General features: G+C 41.2%; 1 pseudogene across 1 annotated transcript; it reads right to left on the minus strand.

Annotated features, from left to right (window-relative positions):
* Window positions 1-235: 235 nt before the first annotated feature.
* LOC143858418 (pleiotropic drug resistance protein 1-like) lies at window positions 236-15711 on the minus strand (annotated as a pseudogene). Its single transcript, XR_013238956.1, has 24 exons — window positions 15319-15711; window positions 15063-15183; window positions 14855-14943; window positions 14669-14753; window positions 6690-6849; window positions 6527-6603; window positions 6046-6099; window positions 5856-5946; window positions 5451-5752; window positions 5027-5308; window positions 4610-4926; window positions 4346-4506; window positions 3962-4065; window positions 3723-3879; window positions 3467-3577; window positions 3225-3388; window positions 2780-3112; window positions 2377-2667; window positions 2104-2187; window positions 1880-2013; window positions 1550-1777; window positions 1292-1463; window positions 850-1104; window positions 236-771 (listed from the first exon to the last, which is right to left on the minus strand). The product of XR_013238956.1 is annotated as a pleiotropic drug resistance protein 1-like (transcript).
* Window positions 15712-16178: the final 467 nt, after the last annotated feature.

A 16178-nucleotide genomic window follows, 5' to 3' on the forward strand; every position in this document is an offset into this window, starting at 1 on the left:
GCCAATGGTGTGGCCGATAGCCTTGCCAGGTAACGGTTGTCTAAGGAAGCTTTGGCATTGTTTGATTCCCTCCCCCCTTGAGTTTTGTCTTTTAGTTTTTTCTGATCTTGTAGTGTCTTCTCTTTTGGTCTGGCTTGCATTAAAAATAAATACAAATAAAAAAAATCTCACAAAGTTAATAACATTTTCTAATGATTATTTTCTAATTTTATCCTTCATAAGTTAATAGATAATAAACTACCAGTTCTTGACTTTGTTGATGAAATAATGAAATAACCAACAAACATTCAAAGTGAATTGTTCACTGGACCAATGTTTGAATAGCATGCAGTGAACACTTGTGAAACATTGATACCTAAATACAAATAAATTGCTTCGCCAGTTTCTTTACTAAAATCCTACTAGAATCCCAATTTTTCGACGACTCTGCAGTCTCATTTGTGTATGGAGGAGGGCTGATCTGATGTGCTGCATTCAAAATTAATAGTTGGGTGTGCCTCAGAGAAACATTATCTATCTTCTTTCAAAGTTCAGTACCATTATCCCAAATCCGAAGACGAATGCAAAGAGAACAGTGAACCCCATGATCACAACAGCAACCACTCCTAGGAAGTCATGTCTGAATCCAAAATAGCTCCTCAGGAATTGAGTTATTGTCTCTCCTGACTCGATTGTATCATGTCTATCTCCATATTGCGAAGCAATTAGCCCATATAGGGTCCAAGCCATGGGGCATGCCCAGTAATACCACCTCCACCACACAGGAATCCTCTGCAGTCAACCAAAAGATCATGGTGATTTCTGTTTTAGAAACCCAACATGTAGAGAACAGATAGAATTGGAACTTACTGGTCGCGGAATCATAAAACCTGAGAAGAGATTCCATAATGCATAGAATGCAACAGAAACTACGGAAGCGATGTGGTGATTCGGAGTCATAGCTACTGACATCATCCCATAGAAGGTGAAGTACAAGAAGGTGAAATACGTGAAGAAAAAATACCAAAAGAACTTGGAAGCTGTCCAATCAAATCCGATCATTGCATACACTATAAGCCCATATACAAAAGCCTGGGCAAAAATATATGGGATCTCAATCACAACCTGCAAATGCATCGTAACAATTTGAGAAGCAATATGAAGGAAGAAGCTTCATAGAGAATCATCGGTACCTCCATATAATCGTGTAACTAGTAAATGGCATTTGGATCAGTTTCTATACGGTTCCTTGTACTCGTTAATCAAACTTCTTAAAAGGAGTACCATTAGAGACATTGTAAAAAATGACTACCTGGCCGAATGCATATGGCAAAGCCGAATACATCCCTGCAGCTCTCTCTCTGTAAAATACTGATCGTTCTACGGACACTACTGGCTGCACAGATGAAGCATTTAGAAACCCAAGGACTAGCACTGCTGAATACATGGAACCCATTGTGTTAAACAAATCCTGTTGCGTAGTCCTGCAGTTTTCAACATCAATGTAATTTGCTATCCTTCTGTCTAAAATTAAAATTGAACTTAAGTGAAGAACTGTAGGGTTTCTTACGTCTTGGAGCCCAGGTCCCAGAATATCGTTCCTATCATCAAGGCAATGAATGTTGTGAAGAAAAATCTCACTGCAGTGTATGGTGGATTGCGCCAATATGACCAGTGCTGTTTCCATAGGCAAGCCATGCACTGCGTGAAGAAGGGTTGAGAATATTGAGTGGGAAAGTAAAGATCTTTAGAACCGGGAGGAGGAATACTCAGTTCTTTTATCAGAGATTCATTTCTCCTGCGGCAAATGGCAGAGGCAAGTAAGAGCTTTCCAAAAAAATAAAAAATGGTTGTCCTTTAAGACATGGGGGCCAAAAGAGTATATATCTGTTAATCACACCTAAAAAGTTCTGAGTTCTTGTATATTTCTGTAAAGTTAACCCCCAAAGATTCTTCTTGTGCTTGTAACGTCACCTCCAACATCCATGTTGCGGGGTTGTAACCTTCGGTTATCTTACTGACTCCATCTACTCCCTTAACAACATAAACCCAATTCGATTAGAACCAATCTGGGAGAATTTGTTACAGAGGCTTCGAGGAAAACATGATTCGAAGGTTTTGCACCTCAAAGTACTTGATTAAGTGGAAAGAATTGTGCCCCAATGGACCTACATATATTTCTTCACCTCCTCGCTTCAATAGGAAGAGCTTAAAGCAGAATGGAAAGGCGTTAATATGCGTGAATTAACAATAAAACACGGCACACAACTAACAAATTTCATACAAATTTCATATGCTCTAGTTGTTGCAAGTTTTCCATTATATCCGTTCCTTCTCTTTTTAATAAATTGCTTAATTAGCTAAAAAAAAAAATTCTTAATTTCAATTTTCTCTCACCTCATCAAAAGCCTCGAATATGTCAATGCTGGGTTGGTGAATTGTGCACACCACTGTTCTTCCTGTGTCCACAGTGTTCCTCACTGTTCTCATCACAATAGCTGCTGCCCTGGCATCGAGCCCGGAGGTTGGCTCATCCATGAATATTATAGAGGGGTTGGCGACAAGCTCAACTGCAATGGTTAGCCTCTTACGCTGCTCAGTTGAAAGCCCACTGACACCAGGCAATCCAACCAATGCTTCCCTCAATGGTACCAACTCTACAAGTTCCATCACCTCTTCAATGAACATCTGCATCTCAATATTATATGCCTTTAGAAGCCAATTTTGAGTAGATACTATATTTCTTTTTTATGAGAAAAGCAGAAAGAGTGTATGAAACAAATATATTTACACCACCAACCATTCTTCTTGTATAATCGACTTCACTGGGCAATCGGAGCCATGCAGAGTAGATAAGAGACTCATAGACAGTGACGTGTGGAGAGTGAATATCAGTCTGTTCACAGTAACCCGATATGCGGGCAAATGTTTCTTGCTTCTTGGGATAACCAGATATGGTGATGTTTCCCTCTATATATCCACTGGTTTTCCTTCCTGCCAACACATCCATTAGAGTGGTCTTACCAGCCCCACTAACACCCATTAGTGCCGTAAGAACTCCTGGCCTGAAGGCTCCGCTAACACCCTTCAGAAGCAACAGTCTATCTTCTTGAACACCTTGAGCTTTGATCTCCTGTGAGTTCAAATGTAACAAGGAACTTTCAATTTTTGTGATCAATAGGCATGTGAACAAGTATTGAAACTCCTAGACACTGATTTACCATTTATTGGGAACTTAATGATACCTGCGGCATATCTACAGAGTATCGTATATTATCGAAAGTTATGGAAAGAGGTTCAAATGGAAGAACCATCCCTCTCATCCGAATCTGATTGCCATCAGTTGTTGTTTCCGCCTGTGCAGATGTAGAGCCTTCTTGACTGCTGCTTCTAATTTTATCATCTCTTGCTGCAGTAACATAGATTGATTTAGATTATATGGATGAAGAATGCATTAGAAAATCGCAAACTGAATGATTGATCTTACCTTCCAACATAGTACCATCAGCAGAGCTCTTTCCTCGCGATGACCCCGTCCTGTTAACATGTTTCTCCTCTAGGATCTCTTCAGATACCATTGCCTGAGCTGACCCGAGTGCTGCCACTAATTTGATTCAATGATCAGATTATAACTGTTCAAAAAATGATCAAATTATAAATTTGCTTCTAAAAGATTTAAACTGCGATAATGTGCTAGAGCTTGGATTTGATTAAAGTCGCCCATCAAAGAAGAGAATACTCGCGGTTGAGATAAGTAAGAGCCATAGTATAAAGGCCATTGAATAGGAATATATATCCAAACAACGCGCTTACGCCAATCCAGTACCAGTATGCATGGGGAAAGATTCCACGAGATTCCAGAATTGTCACTCCCAATGTCCGTGTTGATCCAGGAAGGACCTGCATCAATTGCCAAAATAAAATCTGACCTGATTTTCCAGTATAAATTTAGAGAATCCCAACTTTGTAAAAGGACTCTTACGCGTCTCCACTTTTCTGCAAGGAATTCGTTTACTGCAATTGCATTCTGCCCGTACATCAAGGGTGAGACCCAGTATCCCCATTTCCACCATTTTTTCACATCCACTGTGTCATGAAAATAATGTTACGACTTCTTTGTAAGGCATTAACTATATAATCTCTAACATTATCAGAACCATTATTTACAAATGATCATATTTGAATTCCAAAATTCTTTTTGCATATATGATTATATGCAAATAATTATTAGATGTATCAAAAGAATTCCTTAGTCATTCTTGTGGATATAAATAGCCAAGCTTCCAATTTCATTGATGTGCTTAGTTACGATGAAGCCTGTGTGTTTTAGAAGTAGGAAAGCATGCACCTTTGGTGTATATTGTACCTCGAGATATGACGAATCCACCCAAAACCATGATTGCGAGCAATGCAAAAGATCCAAATGTGTTTGCAACAATCATGTTCCTTCCCAATGCAGCAATAAACCGGAAAAGTCCAGAGGCCATCTGATTAAGTACTAGGAGTAACAGAAATTGCCTAAACAACCTGCAACAATATCACTGTGGTTATTGCCAAGAACTAATGAAAGAGAAATATAATCCAAAACGTCTTGGAAATGATCTGTTATAATCTTCTTCCTCACTCCTACCTCTTAACACTCGGATCATAGCCAATGACATAATAAGTCATGAAAACCCAGACAAAAACTTCTACAAATGATATTGGAATTTTGAGGATCCACCCAGGTATAGCATATACCCATGCAGGATAGAAAAGGAGGTCTCTTTGCTTATAGAACACAGGAAGCTTAACAACTGTCATGCTGAGCTCTGTGAATCCGTTAAACATAATCGCAGTCAGTGTAAAAAACAGAGAACCCATATAAATTCCTCCATCTCTTTCTGTATCGCGGTGCATCTTAGTGCGCAAGAATACCGTCATTGATGAGACTGCAAGAAATATAAGCTGGAATTTTGGAAAAAAAAAAAAAAACATAATTAAGTTTTAACTTTTATATCTGGAATACAACATTGATTTTGATGAACCACAGAACCACTTTACTTACTTGGCCTGACCCGAAGATATAGACAAATGAATTCCTCTTCATAAGTAAATATTCTCTTGAGATGGAGGCTTTCAACAGTTCCCTCATAGTAGCACCATATTTAGAAGTTGTCAGAGCTGCAGGATGGCTCTTGTTCTTGTCGAACGGAATGGCGAGTTCATCTCCTAACTTCTGACCAACATGGAACGATTGGAATGCCTCTGAAAATTCTTTAACACGAATGTATCTGTAAGGCTCATCTTTGCGCATCCAGTATTACTGCTGATCTTTCCTTGATGTCACCTATTAGCTTATAAAGAATTCAGCACTGACTTTGCCATGAGATAATGAATTAATTCTGATGATGGAAATAGTTCTCACTCGAGACACCTATATAAAGTGAAAATAGATGGAGTGGTAAAGAAAATCAGTATGAGACACTTACTTCCTGCAAGAAATCAGCGACACCTTTTCTTTCCGGGCATTTGAAACCCATTGATTCAAAGAATTCAAGCACATGTTCTCGCGGACCTTCATACACAATTTGCCCATCGGATAGAAGAATAATGTCATCGAAGAGGTTGTAAGTCTCTGGTGCAGGTTGGAGCAGAGAAATAAGAGCTGTCTCATTGAGAATGTGAATGGATTGCCTAAGCGAATTCACAATTTGGAAAGTCGTGGAGCTGTCCAAACCAGTGGATATCTCATCCATGAACAATGCTCTCGCGGGTCCAACAAGCATTTCCCCTACATATTTTAGAATCCCAAATGATACAATCCAAACTCCACATAAAACTGTAAAAAGATATTCTTCACTATAGGATTCAACCTTAGACACTAGTTTTTTTACCCGTTGTAACACGCTTCTTCTGTCCTCCGGAGATTCCCCTCAACATTTCATCTCCTACCAAGGTATCTGCACAGATGTCTAGTCCTAAAATCTGCAGTTTTAAGAGGAGTGACAAGAAGAATTTTATCTCTATCCTTCAGGAAACCTCCTCCGTGTAGAAATGGCATGTTTCTCTATCTGCAGTACGTACCTTCAGAATATAATCTGTAACTACACTGCTCTCCTGCCCTCGTAGTGCTCCTGCCTGCAGTAGTAGAAAGGGAAAAAGAAGAAAATTATTCTATCAAGAAAACAAAATGTATCTAACATTGTATGTTTTCTATCAAGAAAACAAAATGTATCCGACTTTGTATGGAAAGAGAACTTATGTAGGAAGCATATGATTTCCTACACTATCTAATAATTGCATAAATATAGCATCGAAATCGAATATTCACCAACGAAGATGGGACCAAACACGGTTTTATAATGTTTGAATATAACCGGCAGAAGCTTATAACTCATTTGGGCTTCACATTATTTGATGGATCATCGACGATACAACAAAACAATCAAAAGTTCGATTCAATTGAAAGATAGAATATAGAAAAGCCTGTGTTAATGGACGCTGAGCCTAACTCTGTATATCAGAAAGAGTAAATCTCGTAACTGGAATGACACATTCGGCTCACCTTCATGAAGACATCGATATCAGGATCTGGCTTAATATTCGCTGCCTTCTCTCTTCTAGACAGTTCTGCTAACATTTCTGCACATTGTGATTTGAAAGGAATCAAACTCTCTGAAACTTTACTTTTAAGCTCTCCATATCAAAAGTTCTCATATTTAACTTACCATAACCTGTTCCGACTCCTTGACATCTGGCAGAGAAGGCTAGAGTTTCTCTCACGGTCATTTCCCCCGTATGGAGATCAAACTGACTTATGTAAGCAGATGTCCTCCGAGGCACAAACTCTTCCATTCCATGGCCATTGTAAGTTACTCTCCCAGAAACCTTTTCATAAAAAAAAGCAACAGAGAAAAAAGAAGAGAAAGTTGTGATCAGTTCAGGAATATGTACCATATGTCAACCCGTGACTCGATTTCTTAATTTTATAACTCGTGACTCAACTCAACTCGTGACTTGTAAGAGTTTTTGATAAAAAAAAAGAAATTTAGTTGAAAAAAATGTAATTATATATCAAAAGATGAAGTATGTAAAAAATATAACCCAATAGCAAAAGATGAAGTATGTAAAAAATATAACCCAATAGCACATAGATAAAGCACTATACAAGCATACTCACATTCATTAAAATTTTCTAAAGGATTCATTAGCCGACCCCAACTAGTTTGAGACAAAGGCTTAATTGAGTTGAGTTGAGTTGAGTATGCTTGTAACTTGCATGCACAAAAATAACTAAGTTCTAGTTGGAACTTAATCATGGGCGAAAACCCTTCCTTGCTTTAGATTTGTTTCAGTCCATGATTTATAGTATGTTTGGAAGGAGATTTGTCGTGGTTTCAGGTAAGAACCCAAGATTGTCCAAGATTGAGAGCCTCCCACATGGTTTTATGAAGCTAAACTTTGACAGGTTTAGCATGGGGGAATCCTAGTCCTGCCGAAATTAGGGAGTCTTGAGGAATGAATTTGCAGGTCCCATTGAAGTCACTGACGCTAATGAAGCTTAAGTGTGTGCTATCTACCATGGAATAAGGTATCTTCAAAATGAAGATTTGAATGAGTTAATGGTAGAAGGAGACACGCTCAATGTGATAAGGTGGCTTAGTGGTTCTCATTCCTTCCCTTGGAGATTTGCCTCTTTCTTCGATGAGATCCATGACAGGTTGGGGGAGGCATTGATTTCTTTTCATCATGTTAGGCGGTCAACTAATGGTGTGATAGGCAGTTTAGCTAGATATGGTGTCTCTAGGGAGAGAGTTGAGCTATTTAATTTCCTTCTTCCTTGATCCTTGCAGTGAGGCTTGTTCTTGTCTTTCTTTTTCTTTTTTCTGTCTCATTATTTGTATAGACCTCCTCGGTCTTTTTTCGCATTTAATGCAATTGCCAAAAAAAAAAAAAAAAGTTCAAAGTTCCAACTTCCAAGTTTTCAACCATCAAAACAAGAAAGGCCAGATCCAGCGACTCTCCTTGACTTTTAAGATTCTTATTTTTTCGAGTCGACTCGTAAGAGTCTTCAACAGAGGCGACTCTCCTCGAAAGCCCAACAACTCGACTCAATTCGAGAGTTGACTTGTTCGACTCGTAAGATTTTGACAACTATTAGTATAATTGTTAAAAGGAGTCAAAATTTGAAAATTACAACAACCATGAAACAGTAAGCAGAGGAGTCGAGCTCCTCGAGCTCTTCGCTAGAGTCGGTGCCTCCTTTGGCGCCTTCTCTTCTGAAGTGGCCGGGTATCGCTCCTCAATTTCTCGTTACCAGAGCTAACAGTGTTCCGCTTGGTGGTGGTGGGGATTTTGGTGGTCGTTCAACAGGGTTGGGTTATTTGGGGGGTGGATCCTCTGACTGGAATAGGGTGCGAAATAAGCGCACTCTGCGAATTGAAAAGGCTAGGACCAGAAGGAAAGAAGGCGGTTGGGGAGATTGGAGATGTATCAGGTGTAAATTTAGGAATTTCCAGAGAAGGGTGGTTTGTAAGAACTGTAATAAAATTTGGTCTGGGCTGGACTTTAACTTTCCTATGGGTATTAGAAGCGGCAGGGTTGTAGGAGGTGGCTCTTTGTGGCACAAGAAATCTAATACTGAATGTCCTCTGAGAAGTATCTCTAATGAGATAAAATTTTCATCGGGTGTTGCCTTGAAAATGGACTCTGTGCCTTTGAAGTCTATTTGCAATGCTGATCTAAGCCTTTGGGGAAAGCTGAGAGAAGGTTGGTCTGGGAATGTTCCTGCATTAGAAGAGTGGCTGGGTAGAAAAGGGCATTTACAGAGCAATGTGTCTATTCAGAAAATTGATTCTGGAGAGGTGATGGTGTTCCCTCCGATTGGGGTTAATCTAGTAAGTATCTTGAAGATATGGCTAGAAGCGGTGAACTCACCCTTTGAGGAGATGAGGCTCTGGGCAGATAAATTTCCAAGGGTTGGAGCTGCTGTCTGGTGGCGAATCACCGGCGTTCCACCTGAAGCCTGGTCTGCTGAGAATTTCAAATTTTTAGGTGAAAAAATTGGGAATGTGTTGGCTCTTGATTCGACCTGTGATAAGGGCTCTGGGTATTCCTATGCTTTGATTTAGATAGCTTCTTATGGGGATATTGGTCATTCAATGGTGATTCCGGCTTCGATTGATGGAAAGATTATGTGGATTCTGGCGGAGAGAGGTGCGGATCCTGAGAGTTCTCCGATTACGGAGAGTCTTGATAGCAGTTCTGGTTCTTCCAATTTGGGCTTGTGTTCGGATTCTGAGGGAGGCTCTCTTGAAGCTTCTGGTTCGGAGGCTCTTGAGGAAGATGAAGAGGCAGTGCAAGATAGCCGGTTGCTCTATGATGCGCAGGTAGTGGCGCAGGTTAGAAGTAATTTTGAAATTCAAAATGTTTCTCCACCTGGCTTTAGATGGAGGAGTGTATGTGGATCTTTTGACACCTGTGATGGTCAAAGGTCTAGTATGCCCCTAGCCTGGAATAGCATAGCTGATATTATCGAGGCTCTGTCTCCTCGAGCCACGCGTGACCCCCCCTCGTTTGTTTCTTATGGGCTTGGGTCGGTGGGCCAGGTGGGCTTGTTATCTTCCCCAGGTGTGGTTGGGCCCCTTCAGTTGGGCCCGTCGCCTCGACCTGGGCCTAGATTGACTTCCTCGCCTTTGCCTCAGACTCTCTCTCATTCGCGGGCCCAGCGGACCTTGCTTTCTATTTGTGGTAGGCATAGTTCTGTAGACGCCTATTTTGAGGATGGATCTGGTTCGTTGATTGGCCCTGATAAAAGCAAGGAGTATGCTTCTTTTTCCCGGTGCCTTGTGTTTGAAGAGGCAGAAGATAATGCTCCTTGTAGTCCCCCTTTGACTGGTCCGAGGGACTTGCAGGTGATGGATCTTGGTTTGGATGTGCTGGGGGTTCCTAACCCTATCTCGAGCATGATTGTGTATGATCCGTTGAACCATTTTTTGGCGTCTGCTCCCCTGGAAGTGTATATTCCTTCCTTCTCTGAGGGTCCTTTGGAGGATTTTTGCTTTTTTACTGATTCGATAGCCGATCAGGGACCCGATGTCATTGAGACTCTGGTTAATCACACAGTGTTGTTAAGCAAGAAATTGGGTTCATCTATCCAGGGCTGGAAGTTGATTTCAGAAAGATGATCAGAATAGCGGAGAATAGAGATCGGATTCGTGGAAATTCTGGGGGGAATAGATCTTCCGGGAATTTGGGTAGAAAGGAGAGAGAACTAAAGAGGGTGAATTCTGCGGTGAATTATGGGGGATCTTCGTCGGGTAAATCTAAAGTGGTGGGTTTATCTGAGCGGAAGTATTCGAAGAGAGCAGGTGGGAGTACCTCCAAAAAAGTTGTTTTATGAAGATTTTATCATGGAATATTAATGGGTTGGGTTCGCTCGACAAGCGGATCCAGCTTAAAGATCTTGTGGTTAATCTCAAACCGGAGGTTGTTTGTATTCAAGAAGCAAAAATGGGTCTTATCGATCGGCGATTATTGAAAAGTATTGGTGGTAAAACTGCATGGGATTTTTCTTCTCTGGCATCCAATGGAGCCTCTGGTAGTCTCTTAATTTTTTGGGATGGATATAAATGGCAGAAAGAGGCCGAGATGTGTGGTAAATTTTCTTTATCTGTGCTTTTTCGAAATCGGGTGGATTCCTCTTTGTGGTTGTTCTCTGGAGTGTATGGTCCGCTTATTGGGGTGGAAAAAAAGATTTTATGGGAGGAGTTGGACAGGGTTAGGGGTTCTTGGTCGGCTCCTTGGTGCATTGGAGGAGATTTTAATGAAATCAGATTGGTTAGTGAGCGGTGGGGATGTAGGCGATCTAATTCGAATATGTAGGCTTTTGCGAATTTCATTGCTAAGCATAATCTTATTGACTTACCTCTTTCAGGGGGCAATTTTACTTGGCGTAGAGGGGAGAGTCATAGCCGCATTGATCGTTTTCTTATTTCTCCTGGTTGGTTGAGTGTCGTCCCTGAAGTTCATAAAAAAATTCTTCCTCATTCGGTGTCTGATCATTGTCCCCTATTATTGGATCCCAGGTTGGAATCTTGGGGCCTGTTCCTTTCAGGTTTGAGGTGGCATGGCTCCAGGATCCTAGTATGGAATTGTTATTGGGCGAATGGTGGAACTCAATTGATGTATTTGGTCAAGCTGATGTGATCATTGGTATGAAGCCGCGGTATGTGAAATCTAAGTTGAAATCTTGGGTGATGGAAGGTAAGCTGGTTAAGCTGGCTAAGAAAAGATGGGTGGAGAATTTTATGAGAGTGATCGAGGTGAAGATTGAGGAGGGATTGGGTTCTGAGGCTGAGAAAGTTGAACTGGGCAAAGTTCAAGTAGAACATAAAGGTTTGTTACTGAGAGAGGAGATCTCTTGGAAACAACGTTCGAGGGTGAAATGGTTGCAAGAGGGCGACATAAATTCAGCCTACTTCCATGCCATGGCCAATGTTCATAGGAGGATTAATCGCATTTCTATGCTGGAGGTGGAAGGAAGGAGGCTTGTTGATAAAGAGGGTATATCAGGTTCCATTCTTGATTTCTATTAGTCTTTATATTCTGCGAAAAATATTGTCCGTCCCATTCCAGAGGGTGTGGTGTATAATCGGCTAACGGTAGCTGAGAGGGCGCTGTTGGAGGTTCCCTTTGTCGAAGAGGAAGTTCAAAAAGCTGTCTTTTCAATGAGCAGAGATAAAGCTCATGGCCCAGATGGATTTTGTTTGTCGTTTTTTCAATCTTGCTGGGATTACGTGAAACAGGATATTATGAGGTTCTTCCAAGATTTTTTTAATGGTTTGAGCTTGGATCGGAGTTCAGGGGCTACTTTTATTTCACTTATCCCTAAAGTTACTGGCGCTGTCAAAGTATCGGATTTCAGGCCTATTAGCTTGGTGGGTTGTCTTTACAAAGTGGTTGCAAAAGTGTTAGCAGACCGAATTAAGGTGGTGATGTCTTCCGTTATTTCCGGTTCTCAGAGTGCCTTTGTGTCCAATAGACAGATATTGGATTGCGCCCTTATAGCTAATGAAGCTATCGATTCGCAGTTAAGGTCGGGTTCTGGAGGGATCATTTGTAAGCTGGATATGGAGAAAGCATATGATAGGGTGGATTGGGGGGTCTGGATTATGTTATGGGTCGTATGGGGTTCGGGGAAAGGTGGAGGGGATGGATGCGAAGATGTGTGGAGTCTGCTTACTTTTCGGTTCTTATTAATGGATCTCCGAAAAGCTTTTTTAAGTCCTCTAGGGGGTTGAGACAAGGGGATCCACTTTCCCCTTTCCTTTTTGTGATTGTGGCTGAGACATTGAGCAGGCTCATTGTTTCTGGGTGCGGCCTTGGTTTGTTCCGAGGGTTTGAAGTGGGTAGAGATAAGGTGGAGGTCTCGCATTTACAGTTTGCTGATGATACGCTGTTCTTCTGCTGTTTTGATGCGCCTTCTATTGAAAATCTTAAGGGGACTATCAGATGTTATGAGCTGTTTTCTGGTCAGAAAGTAAATTTCCACAAATCATGTATGTTTGCTGTTAATCTGCCTTCGGAATTAGCTTCTGACCTTGCTGCGAAGTTGGGTTGTAAACTGGACTTTCTCCCTTCCAGCTACTTGGGGCTTCCTCTTGGGGTGGGTAGACCAAAGAAACATCTCTAGGCCCCTGTGGTTGAGAGAATTGATAGGAGGCTAGACATGTGGAAACGGAATTTCATATCCAAAGGTGGCAGATTGGTGTTGGTTAAGACGGTCCTAGCTAGCATCCCTCCATATTTCCTATCTCTTTTTAAATGCCCGGTTAATATTTCGTTGAGGATCGAGCAAATTCAACGAAGATTTTTATGGGGAGGTTCAGGGGATTCTTCTGGGGTTCCTTTGGTGAAATGGGAGGAGGTCTGTACTCCGTTTAAGTCTGGGGGTTTGGGGATTAGGAGAATAAGGGAATTTAATATTGCGCTGTTAGGGAAATGGTTGTGGAGGTTTGGTAGTGAGCAAGACCAGATGTGGGCGAAAGTAGTGGTTAGTAAATATGGGGCTAAGTTAGGAAAGTGAGAGTCGGACGACTTATTCTTGCCTAAAGGGATTACTGTTTGGAGAGATATTTTGAAAGTCAGATCAAAATTTGCTTTGGGAACCAGGTTTAAAGTATATTCAGGAGATCCTATCCGATTCTGGTTGGATGCCTGGTGTGCTTCTGAGCCTTTGAGTGTTTTGTTCCCTGCGCTATTTCTAATAGTTCCTGACAAGGCAGTGTTGGTTAAAGATTGCTTCGTTCGGGAAGGTGGTAGAGTGTTGTGGATGCTAGCTTTTCGCAGGAATTTCTTTGAGAGAGAGTTGGACGTACAGAAGGAGCTTTCCGTGAGACTAGAAGGAAGTAGTTGGTTTGACACGCTATCTCCAATGATGCTTTGGCGAGTCTCTTTCATCTGTTAGAATCTTGCTATATTAAGTTGTTCGGGGTTGATAAGAGAGTATGGATTTGGGATTCATCAGGTTTTTTCTCTGTTAAGTCTTTCTATTCCCATCTTATCCCTGGCCCGCCTTATCCAATTTTGGCTATGGTGTGGAATTCTTCATGCTCTCCTCGGGTGTGTTTTTTCGGGTGGGCAGCTTGCAGGGATAGGATTCAGACCATTAATTTTCTCAGGAAGAGGGGAATGATTCTAGTTGACTATTGCCCTCTCTACTTTAAGGCCGGTGAGTCGGCCTCTCACCTTTTATCCATTGCAGCTTTGCGTCAGTTGTTTGGGGTTTAATATTGTTGAGATTTGGCCTTTGCTGGGTGTTCCCTAGTTCTATTTTGGATTCGTTGAAGTGCTGGGAGGGAGTGCCTTGGAAGAAAAAGGGGAAAATGCTTTGGAAGATGTGCTTATTTTATACATTTTGGCAAATTTGGAAGAAGATGAATGCGAGAATTTTTGAGGGTGTGCATAAATCTGCTCAGAGGGTTTTCATCAATATCATTGCTTCTGTAATAGAAAGGGCTCGTTGTCTTTCCTCTTTCCGTTTCGTTTCTTCTTTTGATTTATGGGAAGGGTGGAGCGTGATTTGTATGGAAGGGTCCCATTGCCCCAAGGTGATTCAAAAGTGGAGTCCTCCCCCGCCTGGCTATCTGAAAATTAATTTTGACGGTTCTAGTATTGGTAATCCGGGGCCGGCTGGGGTGGGGGGATTATGCCGTTCTTCTAGTGGTGAGCCCATTTGGTCTTATTCTGGTCCCCTGAGGGTCTGTGATTTCAGTGAAGCTGAGGTTCTTGCGGCCTTTGAAGGGTTCAAACACATTGATAGGGGTTCTTTGAACTCGTTCATCGTGGAAGGAGACTCTCTCAATGTCATCAGATGGCTCCGGGGATCTGCATCGCCTCTGTGGAGATTTTGGTCCATTCTTGATGAGATTCACGATATCGTTCGTGGCTCTTCCATAGCTTTCAATCATGTGCGAAGATCTGCGAATGGCGAGGCAGATGCTTTGGCTCGGGAGGGTGTAATTAAGGATGTTTTGGAGTTTTTTGAGTTCTTCCCTCCTTGAGGCCTTTGTATTTTCTATTTTTCTTGTTCTTTTTCTCTTGTTTCTTCTTAGGGTGACCTCCTTGGTCTTCCCGTTTTAATATATTTGTTCTGTCTACCTTTCAAAAAAAAGAAAAGAAACAGTAAGCAATACAGTATCTTTACCTTGAGTTTTGGGTCAAGCTTCCCAGCCAAAGCTAGTAGTAAAGTAGTCTTCCCTGAGCTTGGGGGTCCCAAAAGCAAAGTCATTCTGCAAATTTTACATAAAAAGCAATTGATCACCCCAAGAATCCATATTGGAGAAGGAAATCGTAACCGATTCAATTTGTAATTCAGTAGAGCCTTTCTTACCTGCAAGGCTTGATGATTCCACTAACATTGAGAAGGATAGGTAATGTTTTCTTTCGGCTTCGAAGAATACTGATATAGTTCAGTAACCCCTTCCAAAATAAAATAGAAATTAGCATATTAGTAAAATTTATGAACAAGAGCACTTTGCAGACACCAAAGTCCAATATTCCCTTTGCGGGTTGATGATTTTAATATAAATATGAATTACCTCCATCATGTTCATAGAGTAGTTAAGGAGTGTTGGTGCAGCTCTGCTACCCACATAGGCCTCTGCTTCGATGTTCAAATTTTCAAACCGAACTTCAATTGTCGGCATATCAATTCCAACTCTGAAAAAATCCGAAGAACACAAGATATCCAACAGAGATATGTTATTAGAAGACTACGAAACTTGATAAATATGAACAGCCAGAACAATTCATAAAAGAAAAACTGGAAAAAGTAGGGCAGAGAAGAGACGTTACTGATCCATGCGGTTCTTCAATTTCGAAAGGAACTTCTCATTGTCCTCCTCTGCAACTCTAATCAATCTATCTAGCAAATTTTTTTCTCATGATACCCAAGACTATCAATATCAACTTCCCTAATCCCACCTTCAACCCCGGTCAATATCCCTTTCCTTATACGATCGTATGTGGGCAGTTTCTCAAGTGCAGCCCATTTTAAAGCTTCTTCGTCGTTTTCATCACGAGAAGATCTAGAGAAAACGTCAACTGTGTTGTTCCTCCATATTGAAGAACCGTTTCGGTGTATACTACTACTGACCGCTTGGATATCACTAGTCTCCATTAAACAACCCAAAACTTCAAAAAAGGGAAATCGCCTAAAAAGAAAAGCTTCAAGTTTCAGGACATGAAATTTGTAATCTCGACGTCTATAGATAGAAAAAATGACAAAAATACTATGGATTTCTTATCTTCTATTTCGTTTTTCCTTGATAGAGAGATGCAGTGCTGTCTCTGCTATAAACAGGAGGTTGATGGGTGGGTCTTTGTTGAATACAACAGAAGTAGGAAAGAACTTCCCAAGTTTAAGGGGAGAAACTTGAAAATCACAAATGTAAGTTGTTGAATGCAAAAGGGAGACGGGTTTATATAGAGAATATACAAAGGCGGTCGTGTCATCTAACTAGTGAACAAATTTTGAAGGGAAATGGACGTGCAATTCCTTAAACATTTGGAACACGTTGTAAAAACCAGGCCCACTCGTGCAAGTGACTACTTGTGGGTCACTTTACCCACCATCGATCTGGTGGGCCACTACCTCATGCATCACTGCATAGCTTGGTGGATCCTGATCATGTGCCAGGTGGGCCCGCAAGTAA

The sequence above is a fragment of the Tasmannia lanceolata genome, unplaced genomic scaffold (genome assembly GCF_043159265.1).
Source record: "Tasmannia lanceolata isolate RefF3 unplaced genomic scaffold, GAP_Taslan_0.1 ptg000026l, whole genome shotgun sequence".
Classification (NCBI taxonomy): domain Eukaryota; kingdom Viridiplantae; phylum Streptophyta; class Magnoliopsida; order Canellales; family Winteraceae; genus Tasmannia; species Tasmannia lanceolata.